Source organism: Nicotiana tabacum, chromosome 21 (genome assembly GCF_000715075.1).
Source record: "Nicotiana tabacum cultivar K326 chromosome 21, ASM71507v2, whole genome shotgun sequence".
In the NCBI taxonomy this organism is placed as follows: Eukaryota; Viridiplantae; Streptophyta; class Magnoliopsida; order Solanales; family Solanaceae; genus Nicotiana; species Nicotiana tabacum.
Window position 1 is genome coordinate 73,468,692 of NC_134100.1, and position 16,591 is coordinate 73,485,282.

Here is a 16,591-nt window from a genome sequence, read left to right on the forward strand (position 1 = left end):
TTCCTCATATCATGCAGTATTGATCTATTGCACTTGTACTGAATTTAACTATTGAACTTGAAAGCATGCCTACATTTTGTACCATTATTTATACTGGACTGTACCTGCGGAGCTCGTCACTACTTTCAGCCCAGAGGTTAGTCTTGTTACTTATTGAGTGTGTTGTACTCATACTACACTCTGCACCTTGTGTGCAGATCCAGGTACTTTCGGACACGGCGGCTATTAGACCTGAGGGTGTTACCAGTTGGAGACTATCGGGGTAGCTGCCTTGGCGTCCGCTGACCTTGTCTCTCTTTCCTTCAGTTATTGTACTGTTCTATACTTTTACATAGTGGTTTTATCAGTCAGACATTGTATTCATATTAGATGCTCATGTACTCAGTGACACCGGGTTTTGGGAGTGTTATATTTGTATTTGTGAGATTTATTCCGCTGAATTTAATTATTTTGTTTTCAAATTTAAAAGATATGGTGGTTTATTAAGATTTTGGGCTTGCCTAGTATTGAGATAGGAGCCATCACAACTTTTGAGTTTTTGGGTCGTGACAAGTTGGTATCAGAGCTTTAGGTGACATAGGTCTCATGAGTCATGAGAAGGTTTAGTAGAGTCTTGCGGATCGGTACGGATACGTCTATACTTATCTTCGAGATGCTGCCAAACCCTTAGGAAAATTTCACTTTTTTGCATCCTATCATGCGGAATTGATTCACCTTGAAACATAACTCTTTGAATTCTTTCCACGTATTCGTATGCGCACATGAGCGCTCGGTATCGGCTGTGCATCGTCAGCTTGTGATTCCATGAACGATGTTTGAGATGTGTATTCTGTGTTTTGGTGATGGGCTAGTCTGGAGGATTTGAGGCCAGGGTTAGACCGCAGCTTAAGCTCGGTAGCTTCATTTGTGTGAACTTGTATATTTGGACTCATATGTCCGGTAGTTTCCCTATGTGTGGAAAATATGGCTCGATGAGCGGATGAATGGCTATATGATATGTATGATGCGATTGCGGGATGTATTCAGATGGGTTGAATATGATGAATAAAGTACTTGTGACTTAAGAGTTTGTTATTGGGTACTTGATATCTGTCTTGATTTGACGTATAGTCTCAAGTTGTGAGTGTATTGAAGGATCTTTCACGTTGTTAAATTGTGGGACAAATTAAATTCTCATGTTTTGTCAATGAGTTTGGACTCAAGGAGAGTAAGTGATTGTGTAGTAATTTTGGCTGCGAATGGGTATTTCTAATGTTGATGGCTCGAGAAAGATGATCTTCGAAGAGGCTTAGAGCCGGTAAAATTTTATTGGTTCAGGTGCGACAGAGATGCATTTTGATTTGATCCAACAGTTGGGCAGCAAAGTGTGAGGGATGACGGGAAGTGTTTCATGGTGGTTGAAGTACTAGCAGGTCAAGTAAGAGAAGTAGAGGTTGAGAAGTTGCTTAAAGGAGATGGTTTAACCGAAGTAAGAGTGGAAGATTAGCATATGGATTCTATGGTAGGGTAGTCGCGTGCCTTGAGAAAGTGTAGAATGGTTTGGAATCGTGATAGAATGTGATTTGGCCTATAGACTTTATTTGGAGTGATGGTTACTGTACGGAGAAAGATTGAATATGGCAGAAAGGAGTTTATTTGAAAATGAAGAGGGATGTGAAGATCTGATTATCGTTTCAGGCACAATATGACTTGAGTTTGGAAGGTATTGATGAACTTTCAGTTATTGTCAATAGGGAAAGTGTAGACTTATACAAATAGTGGGTGAGCATGAGCTCAGAAGAATTTACTGATTACGTAGTCGTTGCACCCAGTGCAGCGTAGTTGGAAGATATCAGTAATGAATTCCACATGTGGGTTATCTCCTGTGAGAAGTTAGCGGTGGCGTGATGTTGATGAAACTTCTGCGAGGAATATTACTTGCTACCCGGTAAGAGGTCGAGTGTGTGACTGTGGCTGGTGATTCAAAATGTTCATGAAAAGCTTAACAAAAGACTTCGAGAAGTCTGGCGGGTTAACGGTGCGGGATCTTGGTAATTGAGAAGGAGAAATCCTTGCGAGTTCTAATTTTATATAATTGCAGCTTAAAGCTAAGTGGGGGAGCCTGCTATTGACAATTTGATTTCATGGTTATTTAGTTTTGGTTTGAGGCATACTTGTGGGTTAGTTATGACTTACATATGTGGAGATCGAGGATGACTCGGGTAAGTAAATTCCTAGATATGGGCTACATTGAACTTTATGAAAATATGAAAATTATGGAATGATTAAGTTTGAAGGTGCTTAAGAAGAATACAATGGCTTATGGGCCATAGGGCGATGTGGCTTTATGTTAGGATGTCTTGTAGTGAGCTTTGGGTGAAAATAGTAGTGTTCTGACAAGGAAAAATGTCAACTTGAGGGTAATTCAGAAGAAACTCGGAGAAAATAGGACAAATGGGTAACATGCTAGATCAGTATGGTAATGGTATGCTCGGTTCTTTTGGTTCTTATGATGAGGTGGGGCTTTTCGGGTGTTTTGTGGCAATACTCTCTGATTTGGCAACCTGTGTGGCTTGGTAGAGATAGAGAAAATTAGTTCTAATAGCTTGATTAGGTGGAAAATGGATTTCAAAGTGTTCTTAATGGTTTCTACCATGGTTTGAACCAGATATTTTCTACCGGTATGGGAAACGTGTTGTGCATTAATATTACGGTACTATCCTGGTTGATAGACTGTTGATATTCAAATTATTGATATTATTGGCACGTGAGTTGTCCGTGCGGGTTCAGATATTGATACTATAGCACGTGAGTTGTCCGTGAGAGTGATGTTAATGTGAGCTCTAGAAGAGCTGGTTACTATTTTTAAATTTGTATGTCTTAGTTCTACTATATATAATGAGCTTATAGCATTACAGTTGTGGTGGTGCTTGTTGAACTTACAATACGGTTCTCTACTTTGAGACATCTTCTATTTTGGGTACAAGGTTGCGCAGTTGTGGATTGAGTTGTATTGGTGTGGCATGTCAATGGGATAATTGTGTTTAATAATATAAGGTCATTGGACCTAGAATGGATACTATCAGGTTTGATTATGGTATATAGGGAGGATAATATTGAAGGTCAGCTTAGAAAGTGATTATGGTTCTGATTGGGGTGGGAGAGCTCCATGACTTGTCGATCTGATAAGGTGTTATGACATTTCACGTGTTTCTTTCGTTATTAGCAGTGTACGAAGGTTTTAGAACGAGGTTTTGTTTGATATGGGGTTTAATACTATTACCGGGTTACTTTGGAGTAGTCAATGTGATCGAAACTGGTGCTGCGAGCATGTGAGTTATGTAGTATGTTAAGTGATTATATCTGGGGTTATGGTTATAGCTTGATACAGCTTGTTCGAACTCATACAGCATGTAGATGTGAGATTCAGGTCTTGAAAAGAAATTCTGAATGTTAGAAATTGAAGTCCAAGGTTTATGGGCTAAGACTGAAGTAATGATTTTCAATTATGATTGTGTTTTCAGGCCTACACAATTTACACAAAATAGGGTGACGTGGGATCACCCCCGAGTATGTGTGTGGTAGATGAAATAGTGATGTGATGGCTTGAAATCAACTCTTGGCACGTTCGAGGACGAACGTATGTTTAAGTGGGGGATTTTGTAATGACCCGATCGGTCATTTTGAGAATTTATGCTCCTTTTAACCATTTGAAGTCTTGAATAATTTCTTACGAGGTATTATGACTTGTGTGAATTGTCATGTTTGGTTTTACGATATTTCGGAGTTAGCTTGGAAGAATGAATTTCATGTTAGAAATTTAAGTTAGAAAAGTTGACCGGATATAGACTTATGTGTAAACGACCTCAAATCTGAATTTTGATGATTCCAATAGCTCTGTATGATGATTTTGGACTTAGGAGCATGTCCAGTAAAATATTTGGAGGTCCGTAGTGGAATTAAGCTTTAAATGGCGAAAGTCGAATTTTTGGGAAGTTTGACCGGGGGTATGACTTTTTGATATCGGGGTCGGAATCCGATTTTGAAAATAGAAATACCTCCGTTATGTCAATTGTGACTTGTGTGCAAAATTTGAGGTCAATCAGACGTAATTTGATAGGTTCCGGCGTCGTTTGTAGAAATTGGAAGTTTCAAAGTTCATTACGCTTGAATCTATGTGTGATTCATGTTTTTAGTGTTGTTGGATGTGATTTGAAGGCTCGACTAAGTTCGTATAATATTTTAGGACTTGTTGGTATATTTGGTTGAGGTCCCGGAGGGGGAGGGGCTCGGGTGAGTTCGGATGCTTAACGGATCGAATTTGGATTTGGAGGAGAGGCTGAAGCAGCTGGGCATCTGGTATGATCGCACCTGCACAAAAAAGGGCCGCAGGTGCGATCTCGCGGATGAGAGGCACTAGTCGCAGAAGAGGAAATGCATGGGCTGGCCGGGCACCGTGGGTGCAAAAATATTTATCGCGAGTGCGAAGACCGCAGGCGTGAAGAAATCATTGCAGGCGCGAGGGTTTTTCCTCGGGTGCGAAGACCACAGGCATGAAGAAATCATCGCAGGCGCGGACACCACAGGCGCGAGGGTTTTGCCGCGGGTGTGAAGACCACAGGCACGAAGAAATCATCGCAGGAGCGGACATCGCGGGTGCGAGAGTTTTGTCGTGGGTGCGAAGACCGCAGGTGTGAAGAAATCACCGCGGGTGCGAAGAAATCACTGCGGGTGCGAAAACCCCTGGGCAATACAAAAACAGAGGTGTTCCGAGTTTTGCCATTTTTGGACCTTCAAACACGGGTTTTGGGGCGATTTTGCGAGAGAATTCAAGGGAAACTTGAGATATGGCACTTGTGATCATTTCTACTCCATAATATTGAATTATCATCGAATAATCCGACTAGATTACATGTTTTTGAGGTATAAATCGGGGGTTTGAACTTAATTATTTGAAAATAAGATTTGAAGATTTGGAGGCCGAGTTGAGGTCGGATTTTGGTAAAATTAGTATGGTTAGACTCGTGGTTGAATGGGCTTCCGGATTTTGAAACTTTTATCGGGTTCCGAGACGTGGACCGGCAATTTTTGAGCTAAATTTTGGATTTTTATGGGAAATTAGTATTTTCTTATGGAATTAATTCCAATAAATTTTATTGACTGAATCGAATTAATTGTGGCTATATTCGAGGCGTTTGGAGGCCAATTCACGAGGCAAAGGCATAGCGGAGTAAGGAATTACACAGTTTGAGGTAAGTAACACTTCTAAACTTGGTTCTGAGGGTATAAATCCCCGAATTTGGTATGATATAAATTGTTTGGAGGTGACACACACGATAGGTGACGAACATATAGACGTGCACCACAGAAATTGTGTCTTGAATAAATCCTGTGAAGTTGTAAAATTAAAGAATTATGTTATTATTTGAACATGTGGCATGTGTTAGAGGAATTGAGCTGAGGCTCGTAATAAAGATCATGTTTAGGCTATGTACCGATATTTTAGGACCCGTAGGGTCGTGTTGCTGCTGAATTAATTGATTTTAAAAAAATTACATTTCTCACTTAGTCATGTACGTCCATTGTGAGGATATTTATGGGATCGAGTTGCGCGCCACTGCAGGACATATTGGCTTTATATATGTTATTATTAAATGGATCGGGCTTGCCCGCCTGCAGCAGGCCGGAATAGCTTTATACATTATTATTGTTCTTGATCGGGGCTCCCCGCCTGCAGCAGGTCTTATTGGCTTTACTATTTTATAGATTGGGATTGCCCGCCTGCAGTAGGCCTATAGGCTTTGTTATTATACGGATCGGGACTGCCCACCTACAGTAGGCCATATTGGCTTTGTGTTACGCTTGGGTTGAAGGAGCCCCTCCGGAGTTTGTACACACCCATAGTGAGCGTAGATGATTATATATATTTGGAATGGACTTCCCACGGCATGGACTTTCCTTACTTACTGATTATATATATATTCGGGATGGATTTTCCCAGGGCATGGACTTGCCTTACTTATTTGTATTGTAATGTATTTACCTGGACATGAATCTTGTCTGTATCATTTACATTTGGGGATAAATTACCCCAGGGCTGCATTGGCCTTATACGGTGTGTGTGTGTGTGTGTGTGTGTGTGTGTGTGTATATATATATATATATATATATATATATATATATATATATATATATATATATATATATATATATATATACACAGAATTGGAACACCCCTAGGCTGGATTAGCCATAAACAGTACCGAGTGATCGAATAATTTATGACCAGTATTTACATGAGGTCTTTCTATTGAGATGTCATATTCCTCATATCATGTCATATTGATCTATTGTACTGAGTTTAACTGTTGAACTTAAAAGCATGCCTACATTTTGTACCATTATTTATACTAGACTGTACCTGCGGAGCTCATCACTACTTTCAGCCCAGAGGTTAGTCTTGTTACTTATTGAGTTGGTTGTACTCATACTACACTCTGCACCTTGTGTGCAGATCCAGGTACTTTCGGACACGGTGGCTGTTAGACCTCAGGGTGTTACCAGTTGGAAACTATCAGGGTAGTTGCCTGGCGTCCGCTGACCTTGTCTCTCTTTCTTTCAGTTATTGTACTGTTCTATACTGTCAGACAGTGGTTTTTATCAGTCAGATATTGTATTCATATTAGATGCTCATGTACTCAGTGACACCGGATTTTGAGAGTGTTATATTTGTATTTGTGAGATTTCTTCCGCTGAATTTAATTATTTTATTTTTAAATTTAAAAGATATGGTGGTTTATTAAGATTTTGGGCTTGCCTAGTATTGAGATAGGCACCATCACGACTAGTGAGATTTTGGGTCGTGACATCATGTCTCCCAGTATATTTCTTTCTTTGGTAAACCCTTTCTGTATTCTGATTGGCTTTAGCATATTCAAAAAGATTTTTCAGTTTTCATTGATCAATGTTCGAAGACAAGTGAACTCACCCACCACCTAATAAATACAAAAACAATTATAGATGGGTTAGAAACAGATATGAAAGTTAATACATAAACTGTAAAGTTGAATATGTTTTAACAATACTTACATAGTCTTTGAATGAATTTAGATCCTGCCTCAAAGCAGACAAATCATCAGATTTAGAATCAGTTGGCTTCTTAACACTCAATGCAGTTTCCTTGAATTCAATCTTATCAGTAGGAGGAAACTTGGTTTGAGGTATTGCAAGCACATGTGAAATTGGACTATCTGCAATTGAGGGATCACTTAACTACTGTTTGCGCTTTTTGTGAGGTAGTGATGAAGATGGACCAACACTTGCATCATGTTTCTTCTTAGGCTGAAGAGGCGATGTTGGACTAAAGTCATCAGAATCATCTTCATTGTTGTCTGAATGAATAGGACTTTTCTCTACATCAACGCTATCCGGAGGAACCTGAATAACAGTTTGTAGCATTTGGTTGAATATTGTTGTATTTCGTCTAAAAATAGAAACACACTCAATGTAAATCACACTTGTTGTATGATTACTAATGAATTATGCTTTATGTATATGAGCAATTTTCTTTATACATATATTCAGTTGTATTGTAAATAAAATTAATAACATTAAATTAAATGTGTAGCTGTAAATTGTATTATATATTCTAATGTATTCCAGGAAAATAGGAAAACAGTGACATTGATGTCTGATGTATACAACTGTATTTAATTTTTAATTTTAATAATGTGTTGTGTATTCAACTGTATTCAGTTTACTTATGAAAACAGGGACATTGATGTATTATGAATGTAACTGTATTTAATTTTTAGTTTCAACATTGTATTATGTATTCTACTGTATTCGATTTAATTATGAAATCAGAGACATTGATGTATGATGTATGCAACTGTATTTGATTAAAAACTCCAACACTGTTTTTACTAACAGAAATATATATTGACTAAAATACCAGTCAATTAAATAATAGTAACTTACCACGTTTCCTTGGTCGTTGAACATGTTGTTCATCGAGTAAACATAAGTTGGTTGGTTGACTGTGGATTTCCAATTAAGTATTTTGGGCATCCGGTTATCAACTCGGAGTACAATTTTGGTGTTAACCTTTGAACAACACTCGTAAAACCATACTTGCATAGCAAGAGGCATCCCAGCTATCATGTAGTACTTCTTCTGAGAATCCATCTTCTTGCTAATAGATCTGATAAGGACCTGGAATGCATTCTTACCCCATGGATAATCAGAATATCTCCCGTTCTCGACCAAGTCAAAATGTAATCTTGGGATGGTTGTACAGTTCTTCTCGGAGGATAATATAAAAGTATGTATGAAATACAACAAAGCTATTTATAGCATCCCCATCGTTGCCATAACCCCAATTTTTGTCATCAAAGCACTTCAACAAATCTTTCTTCTTGACATTCTTTGTGCCGCCAAAGTATGTATCCACAATCCTGTTAGGCTTCTTTGTGTTAAACTGAAAATCTTTAGCGCCACTAACACAATTGAGACCAGTTACTACCGCAAACTCCCTAATTGAAAAGCATAATTTTGTACCATTCACATATATTGAAAATGAATCATCGTGGCTTTATTCCAACTGCAGAATCATGAAGCACCTGAACAATTGATGTTGAACTTCACAGTGCTTCATATCGAGGAAACTTCCAACACAAGTATTACAAAATAATTGGTACTGCTCTAGAGTAAGCTTCTCTTTGAGGTCGGAGACTATGTCTATGTTAGTGTAAGAACTGATATGTGGTGATACAATAGGCGGGTGTTTAACAAAGAGTTTTATTTCCTGCATACAACAAAAATTAAAAAGATAAAATAAATGATTGAAAATATACAGGAATACACATATTTGGAATACATAACTCATTCATGATTTACAAACATAATGTATTGATAATTACCACAAAAAATGAGAGATATGACAATGACTGTTGTTCTAAATATAGCAGAATACAGTTGGCTTGAGAATGCTGATGAGAACACTTAGTTGGTATACATAACTAAAGCTAGAACAATATACATCTAAATACATATAAATATAACAGTCAAAAGTCACTGTAATAAGTACAAATCAGTGTTGGCACTATTGAATACATATAAATACATCAACACACAAGAAGAGAAAAACAGTGTAGAAGGTAATAATCGGTGTATGCGGACTAAAATACATATAAATACATCTACAATTACCGTTTTGATCAGTGTTTCCGAGATAATTCCTGTATCGACCTCTTTTCCCTTAACCCCTGAATCATCATCCATAAATTTTCTTCTCTTTTCCTCATCATGAAGTGTTGATTCTTTCGAAAATTTCTCAAATTGGGCTTGTTTCGATGTGTCATTGAGTACTTTTGTTCACTTTTCTGCAACTGTATTTGCTGCTAAACCTGCAAATACATGTTCCGCTTGAGTGATTTGCAAATCGAAAGATGGTCCTTCGAAATTGAGTGCTTTGGTAGGTATACCTCGGATAACCCTCCTGTGAGTTGTTGAATCAGCCATTGGAGATGAAATTTCGAGTTTTCTGGTGAAAGCATAACAATGGTGATTAATTCTAAAAATAAAAAAGAAAGAGATATAGAAGAAGCAAGCTACCAGCGAAAATCTAACAACTTTAACACTTATCACAACTTTTTGGAGCAATCAATTTTGAAAATTGAGAGAGAAAATGGAGATGAATCAGTTGAGAATCGTGGTTGTATTCATGGAGAAGAGACTGACATTGAGAGAGAAAGAGAGAGTGGAGAGAGTTCGTGGTTTCTGAAGTTGTATATTGTGCGGTGGTATTGTGAGAGAAAGAATAGAAAGTGGGAGAGAGAAAAATATTACATAGCGTATTTAATGGCTTAACGGTAGGAAGTGACCATAAATACATAATTTGTTATAAAGCCTAAAAGGTAGTTATAAAAAATAATTTTTTAAAAGAATATTTATTTATAATAAATAAGGTGTAAAGCTTTACTATAAGAGGTAAAATTTTCTTTAAAAAATTCCAAAAGCCACTTCTTTCAAAAACCAAAAGACACCTCTTTTTCCACTTCTCTCTCACATGTTCGGTGACTTCTCACAATGTTAGGATATTGTGCATTATGTTGCACTACACCAAGACTGCTGCCCAATGAGTATTACTCTTTCTTTCACACGTTGTTCCTTCTTCAAATAATTTCGAACTTTATTCCAAGTTCGTAGAGTACTCTATCCGTTCACTTTTACTTGTCCATTATAAACTTTGCACATCCATTAAGAAATAATAAATGAAATGCATAACTTACCATGATACCCATATTAATTAATGTATATTTTTAATAGATTTGAGAAAATGATTTGAAATGAGTAATTAATATTGTGGGTATAACAAATATTGTGGGTATAACAAAAAGAAATTATCTTTTCCTGATATGTTAAAAGTGACAAATAAAAGTAAAAATCTATTTTTAGAATACTGGACAAATTAAAGTGAACATAGTGAATACTTTATTTCCCATTGCGGCTTCCAAACTTCAACAAAATCCATAACTTTTACACTACATTGTGCTTAAAAATTCTAAATTTGGTGATTTTTCCCTGTTATCCTCTTTTTGTTCTTTCTCTATTCCGTCCTATAATTGACTCTTCATATTCAGGAACTGCATGAAGAGTTACAAAATTGAAGAAAGGGCCAACCGCTTATGGAGCGTAAATTTAAGTTCCATCCATACTAATTGTGAAGGCTTCTAAAGGATCTGCATGTTGTGAATACTCGTAATAATAAGAAACATAAAATCAGAAGAAAGAATGATTTGGTAAAAGATTTATCAAGAGTATTACCGATTTTTAAGGTCGGAAGGTAGCCAAGGCAGTTAGGCATCTCAAGAGCGTAAAGAAAAAGGGCGAACAAAGATGTCTTCTTCATAATATGAGAGTTGCTCAAGTGGTGAAATGCAATGAGTCGCATATTACGACCTACATATTGTCATGAAGATACAGATTTAATTTTCATTCTGAACTTTTTATTTTTTAATTTGTCATTCTTAGAAAAAATTAGGTGTCTCATAATTTTTTGTTTATTATTCAATTAAAGAAGTGGACACTTAAATATAGACTATTCATTTTCTATAATTATTCTTTTTCAAAAGAGAGTAAAAGTTCTCAATGTGATGACCCGTCTTATGTTTTAGAACATAATTTTGCGCTATGAAACCTTAAATACCTCATTCGAGCCTTCCTCGATTTACATGCACAGCCCGGGCGTTTTTCCCGTGAAAGCTTTTAAGTTAAAAACTGAGAAAATATGAAATTTTTGCCTTAAAAATCCATTTGAGTTGACTTCGGTCAACGTTTTGAGCAAACGGATATGAATTCATGTTTTGACGGTCCCGATGGGTCCGTATCGTGATATGGGACTTGGACGTTTGCCCGCAATCGAATTCGAAAGTCCCTAACCCGAGATATCGGACTTTGTCGAAATATGAAAGTTAAAGCCTTAATGAATTTGAAATATTTGACCAAAACTTGACTTTTTGGATAACGGGTCCGTATTTTGGTTCTGGAATCCTATATAGGTCCAATACTATATTTATGACTTGTCTGTCAAATTTTGTGAGAAACGGAGTTGGTTTGACGTGATTCGGACATCCGGTTGTTAATATAGAAGTTTCAAAATTTTCTTAAAAATTTTATTTGATTTGGTGTTCAATTCATAGTTTTAGGTGTTATTTTGGCGATTGGATCGTGCGAGCGAATTCGTATGATGTTTTTAGACCTGTGTCCATAGTTGGTTTGGAGCCCCGAGGGCTCACATGAGTTTCGGATAGACTACGGAGTGAATTGAACTTAGAAAATCATAGTTGGTGCATCAGACCTGCAGATTTTGCATTTGCGAGATCTGGCTCGCAAATGCGAGCCTCGCATCTGCGAAGGGACTATCGCATTTGCGAGCAATGGGTAGGGGTGGACCTTCGCATTTGCGAAGTTTAAGTCGCATTTGCGATCCTCTCTTATCCGCATTTGTGAACACTTGTTCGCATTTGCAATGACAGCAGGCCTAGGGCACTTTCATATTTGCAAAGAAATTGTTGCATTTGCGGGTTCGCTCGCAAATGCGATAACTGCAGCTGAACAAAAGATGACTTATACGGGATTTTTGATTTATTCTTCAAATTTTCAAACATAAAAACACAAGAGACGATTTTCCAAAGAACTTTGCTTCCCCAAATCATTGGTAAGTGATTTTAAACTAATTTCTTTCAATCTTTCACTACTTTTTCTAAGATTTCAACCTAAAATCTAAAGTTTTCATGGTGGAATTGGGGGTTATGGGTCGAAATTAGGGATTTAGACCTCAAATTGAGGTCGGATTCTAAAACAAATTACATACCCGGGCCCGAGAATTGACTTTTGTTGACTTTTTCAATAATGACCTAAATTGAATTCTTTGCAATTGAGGGTAGTTCCTAAGGCTTAATTTGAATCGTTTGGTTGGTAATTTGCTAGATTCTATTGGTTCAGAGGCTCGTTTGAAAGAAAAAGTTGTGATTGAGCTTTGAGTGGATCTTTGGAGCGAGGTAAGTATCGTAGTTAACCTTGACTCGAGAGATTAGGACTTGTTTTCCTATTTTCTATATATTTAGATGTTGGGTACAATGTATATGTGATGTGACGAGTACTTATGCGTTGTTGTCGGGTTAAAGCATGTGGGTGGGACTTGTTCCTTGTAGTTTATTGCTTACTTTGATCTTGTTATCCATGTTTAGACTACTTACTTACTAAATTGATCGTTCTTATCGTGTTTACGGGCTTTTGTGATAATTGAGTATTGACTCTAAGGTTGAGATTGGTATTGTGGAACCATTGTTGAAATAAGGCTTGTTCTTGTTGATTCTATCTCCCTGCTATTACGTGTTCATTGTTATGTGGTAAGGGAGAGTGTTAATGCACGAAGGATGATGTCGTGGCATATTGTGAGTGTTAATGCACGAAGGGTGATGTCGTGCCATATTGTGAGTGTTGATGCACGAAGGGTGATGTCGTGCCATATTGTGAGTGTTAATACACGAAGGGTGATGTCGTGTCATGTATGAGAGTTAATGCACGAAGGGTGATGTCGTGTCATTTCTATTGATTTTATAGTGAGGTTGAGGGTAAAAGTATGAAGGGTGATGCCGTACATTTTATTTCCTTTACTGTGTTTACTTGTTCTTATTGGTTCATAGTATATTGGCTGTTCAAGTTACCATTCTGCTGTAGTTTTCTATCTCGTATTCCTCTCAGCATGTTACTCCTCCTAATAGTACATGTTTAGCTGTTATTTGTACATATAGTATTAAATTGCACAGGTTTATTATGTGGGTGTCTTGTCATAGCCTCGTTACTACTTCGTCGAGGTTAGGCTCGACACTTACCAGTATCGGTTGTACTGATACTGCACTCTGCACTTCCTGTGCAGATTTTGGTATTGGTCCCAGCTGATCGAGAGGCGTAGCAGCTCGGACTGGTTCATCGTAGACTCAAGGTAGATCTGTTGGCGTTCGCAGACCTTGAAGTTCCCGTCTATCTTTTCATTTTTTTTTTCCTATTTCTTTCGTTCAAATAGTTGTATTTCTTTCAGACTTTACTTGTAGTAAATCCTAGAAGTTCGTGAATTGTGACTCCAGATCCGGGTAGTAGTAATTAATGAAGTTTTTATATCATTCCGCACTCGTTGTATTTCATTTTAGCTTATTTGTTGTTATTTAATGAATTGAATAAGGATTGACTTAATAATTCTCTAGCGTCGGCTTGCCTAGCAAGTGGAATGTTAGGTGCCATCACAGTTCCGACGGTGGAAATTCCGGATTGTGACACTCACCTTGATTTATCAATCAATCTTATCCTTTAAGCATTCAACCGAGACATTGGAGATTGAGAAAACTACAAAATTATGCATACAACTTTACCGGTACATTGACATTTTGTTATTTCCAGAGTTTGTTAGTACTTTGTGTTTGCAATGTGAATGGCTTTAGAAGTTATCGGTTTAATGATTCGCTTTTGGATCTGCGAACTGTGACAGAACACTATTTACTTTTCACAAAAAAAGTATTTGAATCTGTCGGCCGTTGAGAAAACTAGCGACTCTTTTATGGAAAAAAATTGAAACTAAAAACGGGATTTCTTTTGATTTATGAATAAGTTTTATCCTTTATAATGTACATAACTATGCTTTATTTCAAAGAAGAAAAACTGATCTGCTTTAGAATTGTTACATTGCAAATTTTTCTGGCAAAGAAATTTTTGATAAAAAGTGAGTAGAATTTTCGAATTAAAAACTTTTAAACCGGCAATCCTACATGAATCCCAGTAAAATTCAATAACTATAACGTCCTGTTGGTCAAGTTTTAAGGAATGTCCTCATAAGAAGTGTTGTTGGTTTTTGTGCTGAATATTTAAATATCAACAGAAGGTAAAGTGATGAAAATAACTCTTCTGCATACATATTCAGTACGTGGAATGTATATGTTGATATCCCATTTGATAGTTTAACATTGTATGTTCATGAATTTCTATTTTATCATTTTTATTCAACAAATAAGTTGTCAAGGGAAGAACAATTAATGGTCATTGAAGTAATTATTCATGAGCTTAAGAGAGCAGCAGATGGTGTAGATAGCAAACTGAAAAAAGAAAGTTGAGACGAATGTTCTGGTTGTGACAGGTCATAAGTAGCTCCGAGTGGTTCACATTCTCTCCAGTGACGAAAGAATTTTTTTACATATCTATCAAATAATTTTATATATAGTGTATTAAAGGAATCATGAAAATAGTAGATAACGAAAAGATGTTTGGTAAGTAAAGATTAACCTTATTTTATAAAATTATGGATTCATATATTAATTTATTTTCATGAAGCGCAAGCAGTACACTAGTATTTGGATATATTTTATTGATTATGAACTTTTTCCAACTGGTGTCAGCAGGTGGTAGCTAATTAGTTTTCCGTGCAAATCTTGGCAGCAGAGTTAAGTAGCTAACTCGATAATACGTGGATCAGACTTCAGAGTGCTTAGATTAAGTATCTGCTGCTCCAAACCTGGTCTCTTTTGAACACTTCTGCATAGACTTGTCGAGTTCATTAAATTTATCAAATGAAACACATATCACTTTCCTAGGTACAATGGTATTAAAAGTGAATCTATTTCTTCCCTGCATCAGACCTAGTCAAACTCAAGCCAGAAGTGAAGATCAACGAAGCTGAATATTTGAAGGAGAAGGTGGTAATCTCCTTCAAATATTCGTGGTAATCTCCTAGTTTTTCCCTAGCTGCCGCCTGCCGGTTATAAAGACTAAGCACAACCAGCGCAGCAAAACGTAAGATATGCAATCAACTGAAACCACTCTGTTCCCATCTCATAGCATTTTTACTTCATGCTTACAGCTTGCACAACATTTGACATTTGTGGATTCATACCCTGAGTAACTCACATACAAATGCAAACAAATTTATGTTGCTGCTTATGAGACTAATCAAAATACAAAGAGTCGGAATTAATCCAGCACAGTGGACCAAGTTTGATTGTCCTTCATGTGCATCCACAGTGTTTGTATGATTCAGATGATCAATTCCATACACACACGCACCAAAAAAAAAAAACAGGTCTCAAGAGAAGAAAAGTTAAATGTAAGATCAATCTTAAGTTTTTGCAGCTTTTAGTAGATACAATTTAACTTGAGGCAAGGAGAATCTTGACCATTACAGCCTTCTGTATCCAGATACGGGCTAAACATTTAGAAACAAGTTCCATAGCTGGTGAGAGTATACTCTAAAAATATACCTAACAGCTATGGATAAAAAGTTATGGAGAAATGAAACGAAGACAGCATGCTTATGAGCAGAAAAAGTAAGCTTAAGCATATATCATTGTTATATTTCAAAGTTGTTTGGACACAGACAAGATGAATTTGGGAGTTAAATATGTGAGATGCACATCTACAAGGTGTGTTTAACCATTACAAGGAGAATTTGTTTACTCCATCACTAGCATTCGTACAAGACCAGATGCATTAGACAAGTTATCTTGTTGGCACATCATTGAAATCATTATTTCCCACACTTCTTGACTAATACAATTTACAGAGGCCATTTTATTCAGAGCTCTCAGCAATGATTCCTTATCTCCTTCTTGAATTAACCCGTGGAATAATTTATTTAAACTTGTATCACGAGGAATATATCCTTTGAAAATCATCTCATCCAAAATAACTGCAGCTTCCTTAAACTGCATCGCTTTACATAGCCCATCGAAATATATCCTATAACTAACCACATCGGGTTTACACCTTCGTCTCGGCATATCATCCAATAGTTCACTTGCTTCTCTCAATTTCCCATCATTACAAAGGCCCCGAAGTATCACATTGCAACTAACTACATCGGGTTTACACCCCTTCCCTTCCATCTCATCCAGAACTCTAAACGCAGAATCGAAATCTTTCTCCTGACAATAACCGTGCATTAATGCATTGAAAGTAACTGTGTCACATTTGCAACCATTCTTTTCCATCTCTGTCAACAAACCATATACTTCTTCCTTTCGACCGACCCTGAAGTATGCACTAATCAAAGTAGAATATACAG